Consider the following 18,205-nt stretch of genomic DNA (forward strand, 5'->3'; position numbering starts at 1 on the left):
AATCAGAATCGCGGATGTGCATGCGCGGCTGATCTATCCGTCTAAGGCCCTGTTTACTCCTAGGGTATTTCCACCCCCTAGGAGTTTGGGGATGAGAAGGGATTGGGTGAAACCCCCATTTCACCCAATTCCCACTTTCCCCCTAATTTCCCCTCATTTCCCCATACCCTCCCTACAGCCTCTAGTTACTTTGTTTTTGGGGGATGAGAGGGGATATAAGAGGATTGAGATCAGATAATAAAAACTCAATCTTTGCATCCCAGAACATGATAATGGACAATCAGTAAATTAAAAACTCTATTTTTACATAAACTCAATGTCATGCAATTTTCTCGAACAAGAACACATATATAAATAAATGTTCGACTCAACAGATGAGCAACCGCCGCCATAAACTCAGCATCAAGCAGTTTGAAGAACATTAGAAGTCATGGCGCGCTCGCCGCCGAACGCCAGAAACCACGCCGCCACCATCAAAGGACCTCCATCTAGAAATACATGTAGAGGTAACATTTAGTACTGATACATAGCAACTGCAACTAGGGAGCATCCTTATAATTTACATACACACCAAAAGTTGGCTTCAGGCTCCCCATCGCTCATGCTATTTACCGGTCGAAAATCATTCAAATGTTATTGCACATCATAGCCAAAATGGTCTGCCAGTGGTCAAATAAGATGCAAAAATCAGTTTTTAGATGTTGCTCAAGGCCAGCCAAGAAGGGAGACCCAGACTACAACAGTCAACCTATAGCAGAATATAACTTAAATCAAAAAGATCCCAGTTCAGTACGCTTGTCTATGCCCAGTTATACTGAACTAATAAGATCCGAGAACTTCTGATAGAAAATAAAAGATAAACCATCAGACCCTGGAGCACCTTCAGTAGACTGCACCCTTGACCTCATTCTCACAGAAGTCTGCCTCTAAGAAAGCATTCTGTGCAAGGGTTACAAGCTCATTATCATTCCAGAAATCACTAGCATTCCAAATAAAAAAAATCTAATACAGAGCATTTTCGAATACAGAGCATGTCAAACACAGGAAGGTAAAATGGTACAATGATAGAATAAAGCAGCAACTACTAATGCTTAACAGAATAGCAGGTGGATCCGAAAGGATCACCGGACAATTCAGTAAATCATTGAACATACTGGTTGTAGGTATCTATCAAAAAAAAAAAAAAAAGCTACTCCGTACTTAATCAAAAGTCTAAAGGACCCTCTAAATTAAAAACACAGGGGCAGAGATTAAGTTAATCAGTTGTTTCTTTTTGTAATTCTGTGATAATTGCACTCATGTTCTTCATAGCTCAGTATATGCAAAGGCAAGCGCAGCTGCCAAATAAAGCATGAATATATAAGACTTCAGTTCAAAAGCCGAGAAGATAGTGTTGTCGATGCAGCCAAGTAAATCTAACTGTATTATGGTCAGCCTATTCAATATATCATGTCACAAAACAAAATGTGCTATCTTGAACAGAATTATAAAGGTTGGTTCTGAATTTGGGGAATTATTAGTGCATGAGAGTATGCCAAACTACTGAAAACAGTAATTGAACTTGTGTGGAGATTCTTCTGAGCAACGTACAACAAATTCACACAAATAATTTGTAATTTAATTGACATATGCAATGAAATTGGTCAGGTAAGGATGATCTGAGCTACAAGAATACTGCACTTATTTGAGAACCAACTTCACAAATAAAGTGTTACAAACTTGAAATTTACCCTTTCCAATAAACTAAACAGGAGGTTGCAAATGACATTAGTATGCAGCAAGAGCAGGATATCTTGCTTTATCCTTCTACAAAATATCTCGTCAGGGATTAGTCTTATTTCAAGAGTAGCTGATTGAATCCTCCATATTTTACTTGGCTCACAAAGTAACTTTAGTAAGATCATTCAGGCCTCCACAATCCCTGCCAAGATTATTTCCCACCTAGTTTTATCCACCGATTGTGCTCCCTTGTGTACTCACTTCCGGACAGGCCGTGAGTATAACTTAAACATCCATGTTTAGAAAAGCCACCGTAGAAGAAACAGAACAAAATAAGGTTGGACCAGTACAAGGTTCGAACTAGAAAAAGGCAGTGAGCTGAATGACCGGAGCTGAAGCTATCAATCCTGCTACATGGCAGCGGCCGAGGAGGAGGCGAGCTTGCCCCTTTTGTGGTGCGGGTGCTTGCCGAGGAAAGCCTCGACGAAGAGCTGCTGCGCGTCGATCTGGCACGGACTCACCGGTGGCAGAGGTTATCCATCTCGAGGGAGGCGACGGCGAGCTCCCAGAGCTCCGTTGCGGACGGCAGCGACACCAAGAAACTTAGCTAGGGAAGACGGGAAAAGGGGAGGGGGCGCGAGGAATTACAGGGGACAGTCGCCAGAGCAGGATCTCGTCGTCGCCGCCGTCTCCTTTCCCCGCCGTCTGTCGCCGCCGTCGCGTCGCCTCCCTCTGTCGGCTTTCCACGACCGAAAACACGGGGTTGACCTCGTGGGTGAGAAAACCTGAGCGTGAAGCTTACTGGATCGGGAAGATCTGGGATGGGCCGGGAAATTCCTGAAATAAACCAGACAAGTAAACAGCCCATCCGGGAACTTTCGGAATTTGGTCGTGGGCCGGTATTTCCCCCTCCCAACCCTAAAAATACCAGACAAGTAAACAAGGGCTAAAGCTATCGGTCACGTACGATCGATGCTAGCTGCTCCAATTAGCATAGCATTTACAGTACGACGATGTGTCCTTCACTTGGGGCGATGGAGTGCTGATAGAAGATGTTTTTTTTTTTTCGAAACGGAGGCAAAAGCTTTGCCTCATTCATTTATTAAGCAGAAGGTACCCGGTTTTTAGGAGAAAACCGAGCAAAAACCAACAACAACTGTGCCATAGCACACCCAAACCACACACACCCGCCACCGGGGCACAACCAGGCACCCTGGCTACCCACAAAAGCTAAGAAGCTCAAGCCGGCCTATGCCAAACAGATGGCTCTTCGGAGAGAGACCGGCAGCTCCTCTTCTGATGACGATCCTCGGAGAGGAGATGCGCAAGACAAGCGCCGAATAGGACCTTCACCGGACCGCCCCACGCAGGTCATCGTACACCGCCCGAGGGTGGCTTCGACTTCACAGCAAGAAGAGACCACCACGAAGACATTCGAACACGCCGGAACGGAGCCGACTAACATGACCTTGCCGCAACCAAACCTTGGTCACCACCATCGTCGTTGCCTCTCAAGCCTCCACCCGGAACACCCGCATCACTGGTTGACCTCCTGCCAACCCGGATGCCCTGTGTGTCGAGGTCGCAGGAGGGCGCGAAGGGGATCACCAACTTCAAGACGACGCCCTCAAGAGGGGACACGACGAAGAATCGACGCCGTCGTCCGATCCCGCGGGATCTAGGCTTTCACCCGAAGATGTGAACCCGAGGCAGCGAAGGCCGAAGAGCTCCACGACCACCCCCCAAGAAGGACGGCGACATCCGCAGACGCCGCGCGGTCAGGCTTTCGCCTGGAGCAAACGAGCCACCACTCCCTCACGCGGCCGGACAGCGAGACGAAGACCGAAGACGCTGCCAGCCCGCACTCCGCAGACACACCTCATGTGCAGAAGCGGCGCCACCGCCGCACACAAGCCACCACCGCCACCACAACCAGACTAAGGAGCTCCGCTGCCACCACCCGCACCGCGCGGGGCCGAAAGCCGAGTCGCACCACTGCTGCCAACCAAGCTCGCCGAGAAGAGCTCTGCGGGCGCCGCCAACCGCCACAGAGAGGGAGCTTCGACGGACGCCAACACAGGGGTTCGAGGCCGAGCCGTCGGCCACGCGGCGCGAGCTCCCGGTCCGGCCGCCCCGTAGCCACGGCTGCCAAGCCACCCCGGCGCACACAGGGCCGCCGCCGCCATCCAAAGACCGCATCCGCCCCGGCCTCGCCGGCGAAGGCCGGGAGGAGGACACCGCCTCGCCCCGAGACAACGCGACCGGGGGCAAGCTCGCGCAGGCCCGCCGGAGCCCATCCGGGCCCGTGCGCGCGCCGCCAAGCTCCGCAACGCCCGCGCCGCAGCACCACCGCCGCACCCCGACCACGACCAGGCCGCGCGCCACCACGGCCGCCCGCAGCCCCGCCGGCGCCCGGCCCGCCGGCCCACCGCGCCCGCCACACCTCGTCGCGCCCGGGCGAGCTCCTCCTCGCCAGGGGACGCGGGAGGGGGGAGAAACTGCCCCGCCGCCACCTTCCCCGGGGCGCGCGCGGCTTTGCCGGCCCCCCTCCGGCGGCGGCGAAGCAAGGGAGAGGATCGGGGTGGGGCTAGAGGCGGCGGCGGCAAGGGTTCCCCCCTTGTCGCCAGAGGAGGGCGACGCGGGGGGACGGGAGAGTCGTTCCTTTCTCTTCAGTTTTTTTTGGGTCCTGATAGAAGATGTGGATTCCATGAAAAGCGAGTGTGCTAGTGCAGCCGTCACTACTTTCTCTTCAGAGAGCGATGCGTAATGGAATGATCCCGCTGGCTGATATGGCCTTCGTGCGCAACTTGCAAGTGTTTATCTCTCTACGAGGCTCCGGTGTTTCTCTTCCTTCGGGAGGAAAAGATCGGGTAGATGCGATCGCGATGCGTGAGTTTTTTTTTTTCGAAACATAGGCTCTTACAAATATGTACTCCCTCCGTTCGGATTAACTTGATGCAGGCTGTACAGACAAATTAGCTTATGTACACATGCTTTGAGCGGAATTAGGTATACGTTTGAGCTGTCATTTAGCTAACCGGTCGTTGGGCTGGCCAAATCAACCGTTGTTTATGATGATCAGCGATCACACCAAATCTTGGATCCGCTGGGCAGCCAGGGAAAAAGTGTTGTCTGAGGCGCAGTTGAACACAGAAAGGCCACTAACATTGGCGCCAGAGCAGGGGAGGAAGCTTTTGGGCGGTTAAATCCATCGCCTCAGGCCTCACATCTTCCTTTGATGTTTCCTTTTTCTTTCCAGGAGCAAAAATATCACGCGCGCCCCTGCGCCTGCAGTCCCGCACACATGCATGAGACGTTCGTGGTGGAATACCGACTCGGAAAGCTACGTACTACTGCCATGGCGTCCAATCGGCCGGCCGACCGTGCCTGACCAGCACGCGCATGCGGCGCGCGCCGTGTGCCATGATCACGCCGCGCGCAGGGTCGGGGTTTAGAGCATCTACACCGGGGTTCCGATAGCAATTTGGGGTTAGCAGCGAAAATAGACTCGCACCGGCACGCTCTAAACGGTGTTGATGTTTTTTCGAGCCTAATAGAAACGCCGGCAACCCCGTGTCGGCCTCTTCGCCAAGGGCACGAATCGGGCGTACCGGCGCCTCTCGAGGCTGAAAATTTTGGCGTGGGAGCCGCCTGTCAGCCACACGCCGAGGAAACATACATCTTCTCCCCCAAAACCCCGCCCCCTCTGCCGCTGATTTCTCACGCCAGCCGCTCCATCTCCCATCCAGCCTCCAACCCGAAAAACCCTCGCCGCCGTGCCATGGCACCGAAGAGAAAGCTAGCGAAGCCACCGACGAAAGCTCCACCGAAGACGCGCACCGTCGCACCGAAGGAGAAGCCGGCGACCATGTCGCAGGAGGATTGGGAGAAGGAGATGGAACGCCGCTCCCTCATGACGGCCGACCGCAGGTGGCGCCGCATCGCCACCATCGACGCAAAGAAAGCGGCGGCCTCTGCGGAAGCGTGCCTGAGCTTGGGCGGCGGCCTCAACAGCATCTCGAGCTCCCCATCGTCGCAGGGTTACTACGCGGGGTACACCGCAGACGCGCCGTCGATCTCGCAGATGCGGCTGTCGCAGATGGACGGCCGCGCCCGCTACTCCCCCGAGTTCGGGGACAGCGACATGACCGTCAACAACAACACGCAGTTCTCGCCGGATTCAACGGCTCGAGGCAGCGGCGCCTTCCGCTTCCCCGACCTGAACGATTCGCCTGACCTGCGCCGCACCGAGGTCCAGGGCCACGTGACGGACGACACCGGCCTTACCCGCCACCTCTTCCCCAACGACGGTAGGCACACCCACCAGGTGTTCGGCAGCGCGTCCGGCGTGTCCATGGGCCAGGACGGGGTGTGTTTCCTTACTTTCTATGTGTTGTGTGCATCGTAGACACCGGCGGCGACTGAAAGTTTGTAACTTTATGCGTAGATTGCCGGTGAGGAGGAGATCATAAACGGCATCATACGCGTCCATGCCTACGAACCGTCGGTCGACGACTACGAAGTAGAGGCCGACGAGGACGAAGGTGAGGAGGAAGTCCAGGAGGAGCTGATCGACGCCGAGACCGGCGCGAGCGTGAGGAGGACGCGCAGGGCTTCTGTCGGCACTCGTGGTCCGAGGTGGAGGTCCTTGGAGGATGAATGCCTCATCGAGGCGTAGAAGCAAGTGAGCTTTTGCCCCATCATCGGCGCAAACCAAACCGTGGGCAAGTACTACAAGCGCATTCTTGATTGCTTCAACGAGAAGAAGAACTATGGTGATTACGCCACCATAGAGATGAGCCGGAACGAGGGAGCCCTCTCTCACCGTTCGAACTTGATCAAGGGGTCGTGTAGCAAGTTCCATGGCTACTATGAGAAGATCAAGGCACGGAAGGAGAGCGGCAAGACGATGGTGGATTGGGTATGATCTACGCCTATCTTCTTACATATGAATTGATAATCACATATGAATTGAAGAACTATCTTCTTACATATGACTTGATGATCCTTGTTGTTACATATTGCTAGATGCTCCAAGCTCTCGACATGTACAAGCATCAACATGAGGACAAAGAATTCCCATTCATGAATTGCTACAACAAGCTCCAATGTTGCAAGAAATGGGATGACCTCCTCCACACTCTATTGAAGGACGGGGAAGATGGCCGGTGGATCCAACCGGCGCCTCCACCGGGCGCCCCATTGGCAACAAGAAGGCCAAGACCGAGAGGAATGCGGCGCCGTTATTGGCAGCCGTGGACGCCTCCCTCGAGAAGATGATCAACTCATTATCGGTTAAGAACAAGGAAGCGTCGGATAGGGCCGCCGTCGTGTGGAAGGCAATCCTCGACAAGCAAGACATGAAGATCGCGTTGGAGAGGGAGAAGGTGGAGGCTACGAAGCTGGAAGCCCACGCTGCTGACATGAAGACCATCAACGAAGTGACGCAGCTATCGTTGGCCAAAATGTCTCAAGAATCGAAGATCTTGATGGCCGACATGGACAAGATGGACCCATTGGCGCGGGCGTGGTACGAGATGTGATGGCAGCACGAGTTGCGTCGGTGCCCCCCCCCTCCCCCCCCCCCGGCACCGTTCGCATTCATGTCTACCCCGGCATCAACTGTGGATCCTGTTGCAGCGACGGAGCTGCCAACGGCCGCCGATGAGGAAGTCGTCGAGGTTGAGCCGTCCGTGACCTCCATCATGTGATCATATGGCTTGGAAGCCCTTTTTTTGCGCCGGATACAGTGATCTGGTGGCCGTGTGTTGGCCCAAACCTCTTATTCCAAAACCTATTCAAATTTGGTGGCCGTGTGTTGGCCTAAACTCCATATTCGTAAAATTATTCGAATTTCTATGCTTGTGTTTCAGTTTTCAAATTCAAATTTTCTGTTGGGGGCACCGGTGTGTGAGCAGCTCCTTCAAATGAAGGATGTTGTGCCGGCGTCCCCCAAATGGAGGTGCCGGTGCCGCTGCCGGCGCCTATTTGGGGGCTACCGGTGGAGATGCTCTTAGTGCTGGGAAACATGAATAGTACCGGCTAAGATTACTCATAGGGGAGTAACATAGGTAATAACATCACACACTCCAAAGCATTTTGGTGACATGGTATGACAATAAGTGAAGAAAGCGAGTGAGGTGATAACTAGCTATGTTACCATAACATCACACTTCTCAAGACAAGATGAGTCTATAATCTAATAAATATAACATGCATCACACAATATATATGTAACTACCCACTATAAAGGCAGTAACATAGAGTAGTAACATGTTACTATATGTTACTCCCCACTATAACTAGTCTAAGCTAGCTAGCTAGGTTCCGAAGGAATCATGTCCGGCGGAGATGTGGACACGGCAGCACCGCGCACCTCGATGGCAACTGCCAGAGAGTGTGCGAGGGGTGTGTGCGTGTGGGGTCGCCTCTTCCAAGCGGCGTTTCTCAAAGAGCTTAAAGAAAACTCTAAATCATACCGAAATTTAGAACTTTATTCGAATTTTGTTATATGTCATCGTGAGTGCGAGACGAGTGAGAGAAGGACACCGTCCTTCTTGGAACCCATGGTCAAGCGGCGGCGTACGTAGGCGTTACGTATCATTTGCAATGGCTCCATCACGGTACCCAGGGTGCACCCCTCGTGCTCCCGAACAGTGCTCGCGGCCGAGCTAGCTCTACTTATTCGGCATTTCGACGCCTCTGTCGTGCTAGGCCAACACTCGGTCTCTTCACTACCTCGAGACCTCCAACTAGCGGTCGATGTTGTCGCCATCTTAGAACGGTGTGGCGTGTTGAGCCACCTCGAGGGTCGCACGGTGGACGGTCACCTCTAGCATCCATTCGCAGGGTGTTTAGCCATGGCCCATGGCAACGGCGGTACGCTGATGTCGCCGACGCTCAGCTTCCAGCTGGTAGCATGCCTCCTCAATGCTGAGGTTGCACGGGCCGAAGCTATTCGTGGTCGGGCCTCCTAACAATGATTCTCCATTCCTCACTCTAGGTGGGTGGATTTCGGTTAGGGTTTCTGCACGCGAGGGAGGAGGTAGCCGATGGTTTTTGCAGACGTGGAAGGAGGCCCTGAAACTTTTTATAGCCGGAGGAGGTAGGCAGCTAACTAGACACCTCTACAGGACTAATAAGCACTAATACTTGAGAAAACATTTAATCTATTTTCATACGCATCTAGCTAAACACCTTTTATTGTGCATGGTGTAAGTGAGGCTTGATCCTCTTAACTTTTTTTTTTTCTAAACAAGGATCCTCTTAACTGAGGAAGGCCAGAAAGACCAAAGGGATTTGGGGCATGTGATGCACTGAACCAAGCTCGCCGATCGGGAAACGTGCGGAAACCCGATCGTGGATTCGAGTCCGGTGGCCGGGGCGCCACATGACATGAGTAGAGTAGCCACTGCATTCGCATCGCACCAACCGCGCGTTCTTCAGCTTTGCAACGGAGACCTGGTCCAATCCAGGTCGTGCGCTTTTCTTTTCCAGGAGACGGCTTGGCGAAAGAGGGCGTGCTGCGTTGCGTGCAGGTGATGATGGATGGGTTGATTTTCGGGAGACGGCTGTGATGATAATGGCGTTTCTGTTTCTCCGATCCTTCTTCCATGGTCCTTCCTCGCCTTTCTCAAAGGCATCATTCATCAGGTCGATCGGCAGAATCGGTTCTGTTACCATGTGGTATACGCGGAGAGCAACTGAACAATTGTTATACACAACAAAAAGAATCGGTTCTGTTTAATTTTCTTGTAGTGCACAGAGAACTGTTGGAGTATTGTTTTTTTTGCAGCGGTGACTGACGCGATAGATAATGGTAGCACTACCATGGCAAAATCGCTGCAGTTGTTTTCTTTTTCTCTCCTTTAGCTGTCCGTACGTTACCATGTGAAGTGAGTGTGAACAAAATCCAGAGCCGAAACAGAGTCGGGCCGTCGGTTGAGAACCCTGTGCACTACGAGTTGCTTTGATTCCTAGGATTTGTATAGGGATAGTGTAGGATTTTGATCTATAGAAATTTTTCCTATGTTTATTGTTTGATTCATAGGAAGTAGAAAATAATTATATATGAATCTTGTACTAGTAGTGTAAATTTTATGGGAAAAAATATTAGGTTATACCTCATGAAAAATTTCTTTGGTACAATCAAATAGAATTTCTCTTCCTATAGATTTCAACTAGGCATGACATCCTAATCTATGATTTTTCTATTCTTATACTTTCCTATCCTATGAATCAAAGAATCCCTACACACTTCCATGACAACTGTAGGCCACCTAAGAGCATCCACAATGTTGCCAAATATTAAATACATCACCTAATAAAAAATAGCTTTGCTGCCAAATGGCTAAATTTTCTATAATAGACTACCAAAAATTTCCACGTTCTCTCTACTAAGCTTTACATAGCTCACAACAAAAAGAGGCACTAGAGAGAAGGGAGATAGAAAGACAATTTGGCCGTAGGAGCATCTACTTGCTCCCATGCCATAAAATTTAGCTATGGTAATGCCCTCCACAGTGAGGGAACCAATGCCAAAAGATAAATTTAGTATTTGAAAATACTATTTGGCTGTGGATGCTCTAATAGGCCAACCGTACTTTGTTGGGGGCGTGTAGAGAAGCCAATGTATATGAAGCTAGTTGCTTCAGTGATCCAAATATTCACTCTTTGCCTATTGCATATATCCAGTAGAATCAGGGCTATTTTTAAAATTAAATTTCAGAAATAATACATGATTTTAGAAAAAAACATAAATAATATGGCATCAGCATGGCACACACCGACAAATACCTACCAGCTTCGCCGACGTCGATAGGTTATGAGAATACGTGAGCTGCTGGCCTGCGGACCGGGCATTTATCGGCTTCGCCGACGCCAATAAGTACTTGTCGGCGAGGAACAAGCAGAGGCCATATCATTTTTGTAAATTTTCTAAAAGTATATTATTTCTCAAATTTAATAAAAAAATGTGTTATATAAGAAAAATTAGCAGGATCAGATGTACTTCGAAAACCTACTGCTGTTTTCCTTTTAGAGCATCAAACATTTTTAGGTAAAACAGTTATCGATTAAATAGCTACTTCCTCTATTTTTATTTACTTCACATTCTGAGTTTAATCACAATCAAACCCTGCAGAGTTTTACAAAAAGTATAAAAAGTGAATATCCATAATATCAAATATATATAATACAAAAATACAATTGCCAATTATCTAACGGATCTCTGGTCGAGGTCTTATCTTGGCCAAGTTTAGTCCACACTATGTAGTTATTAAACCCTACACCCTCAGTCTATGTATAGAACACAAGTTTGTAGTTTGTGGCTAACTTTAACTAATACTTTGATCGGCATAATATGGGTTATATGTCACAATTAGCATATCATCAAGAATTAAATTATTTTAAATGTGCAACAAATGTTATAACTTTTGTGGCACATAGCTCAAATTAGGGTTGTAAAACTAATGGCCAAAACTAGACCCAAAATATGAAGTGCTCTTGTATTTAAAGATGAAGTGACTCACAACTTTTCGAGTTTCAGTTAACATCTAGTTTAAATTATTAGAGCCTCTCTAATAGCATGCGGGAACAAAAAACAGAGTGATCATGACGTCTTCAATATAACATGATTGTGTGGGCATTTGATTGTGCAAAGAAATAAATTTATGATTCTTCAAAAAACAAGGTTGGAGTGGATGTAAATTTTCTATGGAATAAGTGCAACGAGCGTATGGATTGCAATTCTGCGGAACAAATGACTCGTCAAAAAAAATTAAGATTACTATCCTCCGGAGTTCCTTATGAAATCCTTTTAAACCGTGTCTGGTTCAAAGGATTTAAGAAAATGTTGGAATAGAAAAAACATAGAAATATAATGACATGCCACATTGAATCGTACAACAACTGAAAAACGAAACTTTGTAATAGATCTTGTTTTGTTTCCTTGTAGGAAAAATGCAAGAAAATTTCGTAGAGACCATCGTTTGCCGATATTTTTCATAGAAAAAAACATGTGGTTGGACATAAGAAATATTATCCAATGAAATTACATGCAAAGTGGACTATAAAATAGTATCGTTCGGTTCCAAATCCGACAAATTAGACAAGCTTTATAGGAAAATTTCAAACGAATTGAATCCTCCAAGATCTCATGAAACCCATTCGAACCAATTAAGCCCAAAGGTCCTTACCTATGGAACTCACTTCTGCTGTTGTTTCCTTTATTGCCTCTTATCTCTGTTCCTCAAGGGGGCATTTCCATTGAGGCTAAGCATCGACGTTTAGGGTTTAGCTTGGCTGAGTGATAATGACAGCCAACTTCCAAGGACTTTCATGATTGCTAGTCTGATCAAAATGTAAAACGGAGAATGTGCACTCTTTCACAAAATTACATGATATTGTTTTCACTTTCCACGTCTACTGCTACTGCCAAACAAGGATATCAGAGTAGCCAGTTTACTGCTACAATGTTACCTGCCGTGTAATTCTTCTGGGCAGGCAAATCTTGGGAGGTGTAGCACAAAACGGTGCATCAGACAATACTAGGAGAAAGAAGAAAGAGGGAATCTCTCCCCGCTCGACATCTCTCTCTGTCTCTTTCTCTTGAGCTACGGTGCGTGGCTATATGTAGATGTAGGGGCTAGCTGCTTGCTGTGGTAGCGGAAAATGATGAGGCTAGATTTGTGCTGGTCGGGTGGCGCAAGTCAAGTCACGACGACGAAGACGCAGCTAGCCAGTCGTCGTAGCCCGTCCAGTTCCATCGCCAGTCACCTCCAGCCATGTGGGCCACCCACTGACAACGACACAAAACAGGCGCTACGTTTCGTCCCCTCATTGGCCGACGGCGGGCTCACGCCCAGGCCGACAATTCTCATATGGCTACAGTATAATACAAGTGCTCCTTTTATCCAAAAGAGTTTTCTATGTTTTTGAAGATTTGGAACTTAGGAATATTTCTTAACGAGGTCGCTGGAATCACAAGATTGGAACTATTTTTGAAATTGTCTAAGGATTTCTTGCACTCAATTTGCGGGAAAATGTTGATTCACTGGAACCGCTAGTTATAATTCTTTTGTTTTTCATGTGGTGTAGAACAATGTTTAATCCAATTCATGTGGTTTTTCAATCTTTATAAAAATGTAATGTGTTAATGGTAGTGAATTCAACATGACTGGCATGATTCCTTTTTTGTTTGAATCTCACAAATCAAAGATACCATAAGTTTCAAGATTGTTGGTTTCTCGTGGTGATGGGGTTGCTAAGTCAAGATTGTTGGCAACAGTGCCCGAAGTTGTCATCGTTAGAGAGATTTGCGAAAAAAAATTGCAGGCCTAACATACTTTGTGAAAATTTTCTCATAGGGTGCTTTTTTTTTCTCGATGTTGATCGGTCATCACCATTAAGCTATAGTAAAATTTCACCTAATATAAGTTCTCCTTTGATCCAAACGAATTTTTGTAGACACTTTTGTTTTTGAAGATTTTGATCTTAGGAATTTTGCGCGGACCAGTGACTCGAAGTAATTCTGACAAGGATGGGGTGACGGGCAACTAGTCTAGCGTTTAAGCGCCCATCTGCGACAATGGATAATGTACTATTGAACAATCATGTAGATCGTATGTTTGCTCCTTGTTCCCACATGCCATATGGAAGTTGGACATGAAATACCTCACGCACCATTGATGGTGGACACGAGCATACCCTGGAATTTGCTTGTCAACTACACTGAGTATCCATTGGTGGCGGTCCAAGATGATGTAAGATCAATAATCTTGGTCATCGCTAGGTGCATGAACCACACCCAGTTTTCATTGTTGAAAAATGGCTAAGGACCTTGGCGCCACCTGGGCAGAACCATGCTACTGAGATTGGCTCTACCTAGGACGACGTTGTGCTTCTGAGCTTTGCTCACCTGGGATAGAGCCATGGAACTGAGCTTTGCTCCACCTGGAACGACGACGTGCTTATCAGTTTGGACGGAGCCATGGAGCCAAAAGTTTATTTCGTGATATCTTTTAGGTTAGTTGTGTCAAAATCGATAGTGAGTGAGGGGGGGTATTTCTGCATATGCCAGTATCATTATTTCGAGGTGTAATTAAAGTTTGCTGCAACTGCATTTGTTCTGTTTTAGAGGCTGATGCCCATTGATCTTTTTTTCCGTTTCCTAGTGTTGGACTGCACCTGACACCGATGGGGTGCTATTTTTGTATATGCATGTATCTTCATTTCTGTATACTAGAAGGATACCCCGCGCGTTGCAGCGGAAATTTCTCTGATAACTCTATTTTGTAAAGAACAAAAGGATATAAGTTGATTGGAATAGGATGTTTTTTGTAGGAACATGCATGATTCAATTGGCGTAAATAGTCAAGAGGCTAACTTTAAAAAAAAACAGACTTGAAATGGTCATGTAGTTGGTGGCTAAAAGTTGATGATGTGGGTAATTGGATGGCTTAAAAATAGATGATGTGGCTTGCATATAGAGTATTAATGAATGTTAGTGGGGGATGACATGGACAATTGGATGGGTAATAAAATGGATGATGTGGATAGCTTGCATGTTGAGATAGAAAACTTAAGTGACCCTCTAGTGGGGTTTTGCTTTATAAGATATATAGATTTCCTAAATACATCATCCCGTTCCTATTGATTGATTTTAATTTATTATACAGTTGTAGTAAATTTGAGTTTATTAATAAGGAAATATGGGAATAGGTCGTTGCAATCACAAGATTGAAATTATTTTTGAAATTTTCTAAGGATTTCTTGCACTCAATTTGGGGACAAATATTGATTCACTCGAACATCTAGTTATATTCTTTTGTTTTTGTGTAGTGTCGAGGTGGTTCCTCGGCAATTCCCATCATGAGGAGCTTGGATTTAGAGAAAAGCGACGATGGAGACTCCGGGAGCGAGACGGTACACGACGTACTCAGGTTCATGTCCCCGCGGTGGAGGATCGCTACGTCCTGCTAGCAATCCAGTATATGAATATATGTGTACAAGGGGCCGCTATAGGCGAAGTTGTTTCTAGTCTAGTTCTAATCTGTGGTTATGGTGTCTAGACGTACCGCGTGTGCGATATTTACATATTGTGTTTCTAAATCTGTCCCCTAAGGGGTGCCCCTGCGGCTTTATATATCAACCAAGCTAGGATTTACAAGAGGACTAGTAAAATTCGTATTGGAGTCTTCTTTCTTATAATCCAAATTGATATTTCTTTTGAGTCTAGCTTGTCATGTCCTTGTGCTGGTCCATCTTCATAATCTGTACCGGGTACAGCAATGTCGGGTACCGGAAGAGTAATGCCCACATCAGTAGCCCCCCCGAGTGTCTGGCCGAAGTGAAACTTCGGGCAGAGACTAAAGTTGTCATCGTCCGAATGTCTTGATCATTCGAGGAATGTTGAATCTTGTGCTTGATGTAGAGTTGAAGTTGTTGTGTATCGGGTGCGCAAAGCGCTCCCGATGGGAGTAGCCCCCCGAGTCTATGAACGAGTGCTTGCAACCGTGCGTAGACTTAAGTTGTACTACTCGAAGAGTTTGATGTTGATGTCGACGTCTTCAAATTATTCCACCATCCGATACTTTTTATCGACGAAGCTTCCACCTTTTTATCGGGTGCGCGGCCAGCGCTCCCGATGGGAGTAGCCCTTGAACCTGCAGATGATTATGAAGTAGTTATGTATAGGGTGAAAAATACTAAGTTAGATACTGTATATTTTTTGAGTTGCGACAACATTTGGATGCTTTTGATGATGTCAATGACTTTGATGATATCATAGAGGACTTGATGAATTTGACGATGTTACAGAGGAGTTGATGATTTGGATGATGTCCCGGAGAAGTCGATGATTTGGATAATGTCCCGGAAGAGTCGATGATTACGATGATTCCTCAGAGTAGTCAATGGACCGTGAGCCTAGCCGAAGCTTTTTGTTTTGTCGAAGAGAAGTCGATGGACCGTGAGCCCAACTGAAGCTTTTTATACTGTCGAAGAGGAGTCGATGGACCGTGAGCCCCAGCTGAAGCTTTTGTCTGTCGAAGAGGAGTCGATGGACCGTGAGCCTAGCCGAAGCTTTTGTCTATCAAAGGCAACTGAGGGATCAAGTCAGTTAGCTCGTTCGACGACCCCGTAGTAATCGCAAACACATCTGCAGGGCCGTTCGTAAGTTTGTATGTAATAGCGGCAACCCTCAAGTAAACAAAGGAACCATGCGCCTCTTTGGCTTCGTAACCCAGTGCACCGGCATGAGCCTCCCATATGTTTTATTGCTTCCACCAATTGCAGCACTCACATGTTCCCTGAGGCTTTTGGTGAAATCATTGATACTATAAGGATTCTTCATGTTTTCTTAAATTTCAGGGAACCAGCGCTCCCGATGGGAGTGATAGTATAAGGAGTCTTCATGTTGCTTAAATTCCAGCGAACCAGCGCTCCCGATGGGAGTAGTCAAAATAGTCGAAGATCTTCCAGGAGCCCTCGAGTAATTCCAGCGCTGCTGAAAGTGTACCGGGTCCATATTTACATAGCCATAGAAGATAAATTCATTGAAAACCATAGATGATAAGGCCATCGACCCGGGAGTGCATCGGGTCATTTATATAAGATGATATCCATTGGTAATCATAGGTGATGAAGCCATTGACCCAGGAGTGCATCGGGGAGAAGATATATCCAGAACTGAAGAAGATAGATCCATTGATAATCATAGATGATGAAGCCATTGACCCGGGAGTGCATCGGGAGAAGATATATCCAGAGCCAAAGAAGATAGATCCATTGATAATCATAGGTGATGAAGCCATTGACCCGGGAGTGCATCGGGAGAAGATATATCCAGAGCCGAAGAAGATAGATCCATCGAGTAATCAAGAGTACTGGTGGTAACTATGCAATGGCGCCTCCCCGAGCATCAGGTGTGGAGAAAGGAAGAGGAACACTTAGCTCGGCTGCGGCGTTGCCAACAATGTGGAGGCAGGTCGCATGGTAGACGTAGTCGAAGTAGTTGTGTGGCCAGAAGATGGGAGATGTGGCGGGGCGCAATCGAAACAGTTGCGCGGCCAGAAATAGTCAATGCAACGGGCACAACTTAAGTAGTCGCGCGGCCAGAAAATAGTTGATGTAGCCGCGTGGCGCCTGGCCGACATGGTCGATGAAGAAGACGCAGTTGATATGGAGGATCCGCGACTGGCGAACACCCGAGTATATCGAGTCTGTAATGTCAGGTCCATATCAGACGAGCCCCCGAGCACATGGCGGGTGCGCGATGGTAGACATGGTCGACTAAGTAGAGTAGTTGAATCTTTGTTCCAATCTGTAGTTATATTGCATCACAAATACGTAAGTCTTGATGGGAGACACGGTCACGTGAAACCAAGAATCGAGCTTCCTTTGGCGAAGTATGTCTCTTTCCCTTGAGAACTACTTCTTTCCTCTTCTTCTTTCTTTTTCTTTTGGCTAGCCAACTTGGATGCAACCAGATGGACGGATCTAGCGAGTGTCCAGCTTTTGCCGGTATGCTTCTCCGATCTTGGATTTCGATGCATTGGTCGGCGCCTTTTTTATGTTGGATGAAGCAGATCGATCATATCTTGGGCAATGATCCGGACTAGCGTGGCTCATGAAGACATCGCGTCGGGAGAAATAAGTCATCAATTCAACTCTACGTGCATCTTCTGGTGTACCGTTTTGGCTTCGCGTGTTACTCCTTGGAATCAGTCGGGTACGCGACGTAAGGCTGTGGGTGTCGTCCGCGCTGTAGAATCCCAAGCTTTCCCACACGATTCTTCCTTCCTTTTCCGGGCCTCGATCCAAGCGCTGATTTGATTTACTGAATAAGATTGGCCTGCCTTTGTTGGCTCTGTTATTATCGCATGAGGCGAAACTTTTGGTGCTGGTATTTGATTTGGCTAACGGAAATCTGCACGACAATGCCATTCCTCAAATTCCCGCAGTGCGTCGCGATGAATCTTCGACTGAAGCTCCACCCCCTTTTTTATCGACAATTCTTCTGCTAGCGGCGCTGCCTTTGAAGATCTGATCCGCGTTTTTTCGGCGGCTGCTTCTTTGACGTGACGAAGACAAATACTCTGATCATAATAGGTTGCTGATGACGAAATCATATGAAGAGGACGGATCGGTTAGATTTGATCTTGCCGCTGATTTTAGATGAGAGATCCCGCCCGAATAACGAAATCCAGTCGCTGCGTTTCCCACAGACGGTGCCAATTGTCGAGGCGGTTCCTCGGTAATGCCCACCATAAGGGACTTGGGTTTAGAGAAAGGCGACGATGGAGACTCCGGGAGCGAGACGATACAGGAGATACCCAGGTTCACGTCCCCGCGGTGGAGGATCGTTACGTCCTGCTAGCAATCCAATATATGAATATATGTGTACAGGTGGCCGCCATAGGCGGAGTTGTATCTAGTCTAGTTCTAATCTACGGGTTATGGTGTCTAGGCGTACGCGTGTGCGATA

At 47.7% G+C, this 18,205-nt stretch overlaps 1 long non-coding RNA gene across 1 annotated transcript; it reads right to left on the minus strand.

Annotated features, from left to right (window-relative positions):
- Positions 1-224: 224 nt before the first annotated feature.
- LOC127341527 (uncharacterized) lies at positions 225-2,666 on the minus strand. Its single transcript, XR_007875594.2, has 2 exons — positions 572-2,666; positions 225-488 (listed from the first exon to the last, which is right to left on the minus strand). It is a non-coding gene; the product is annotated as an uncharacterized lncRNA (long non-coding RNA).
- Positions 2,667-18,205: the final 15,539 nt, after the last annotated feature.

The sequence above is a fragment of the Lolium perenne genome, chromosome 3 (genome assembly GCF_019359855.2).
Source record: "Lolium perenne isolate Kyuss_39 chromosome 3, Kyuss_2.0, whole genome shotgun sequence".
Taxonomy (NCBI): Eukaryota; Viridiplantae; Streptophyta; class Magnoliopsida; order Poales; family Poaceae; genus Lolium; species Lolium perenne.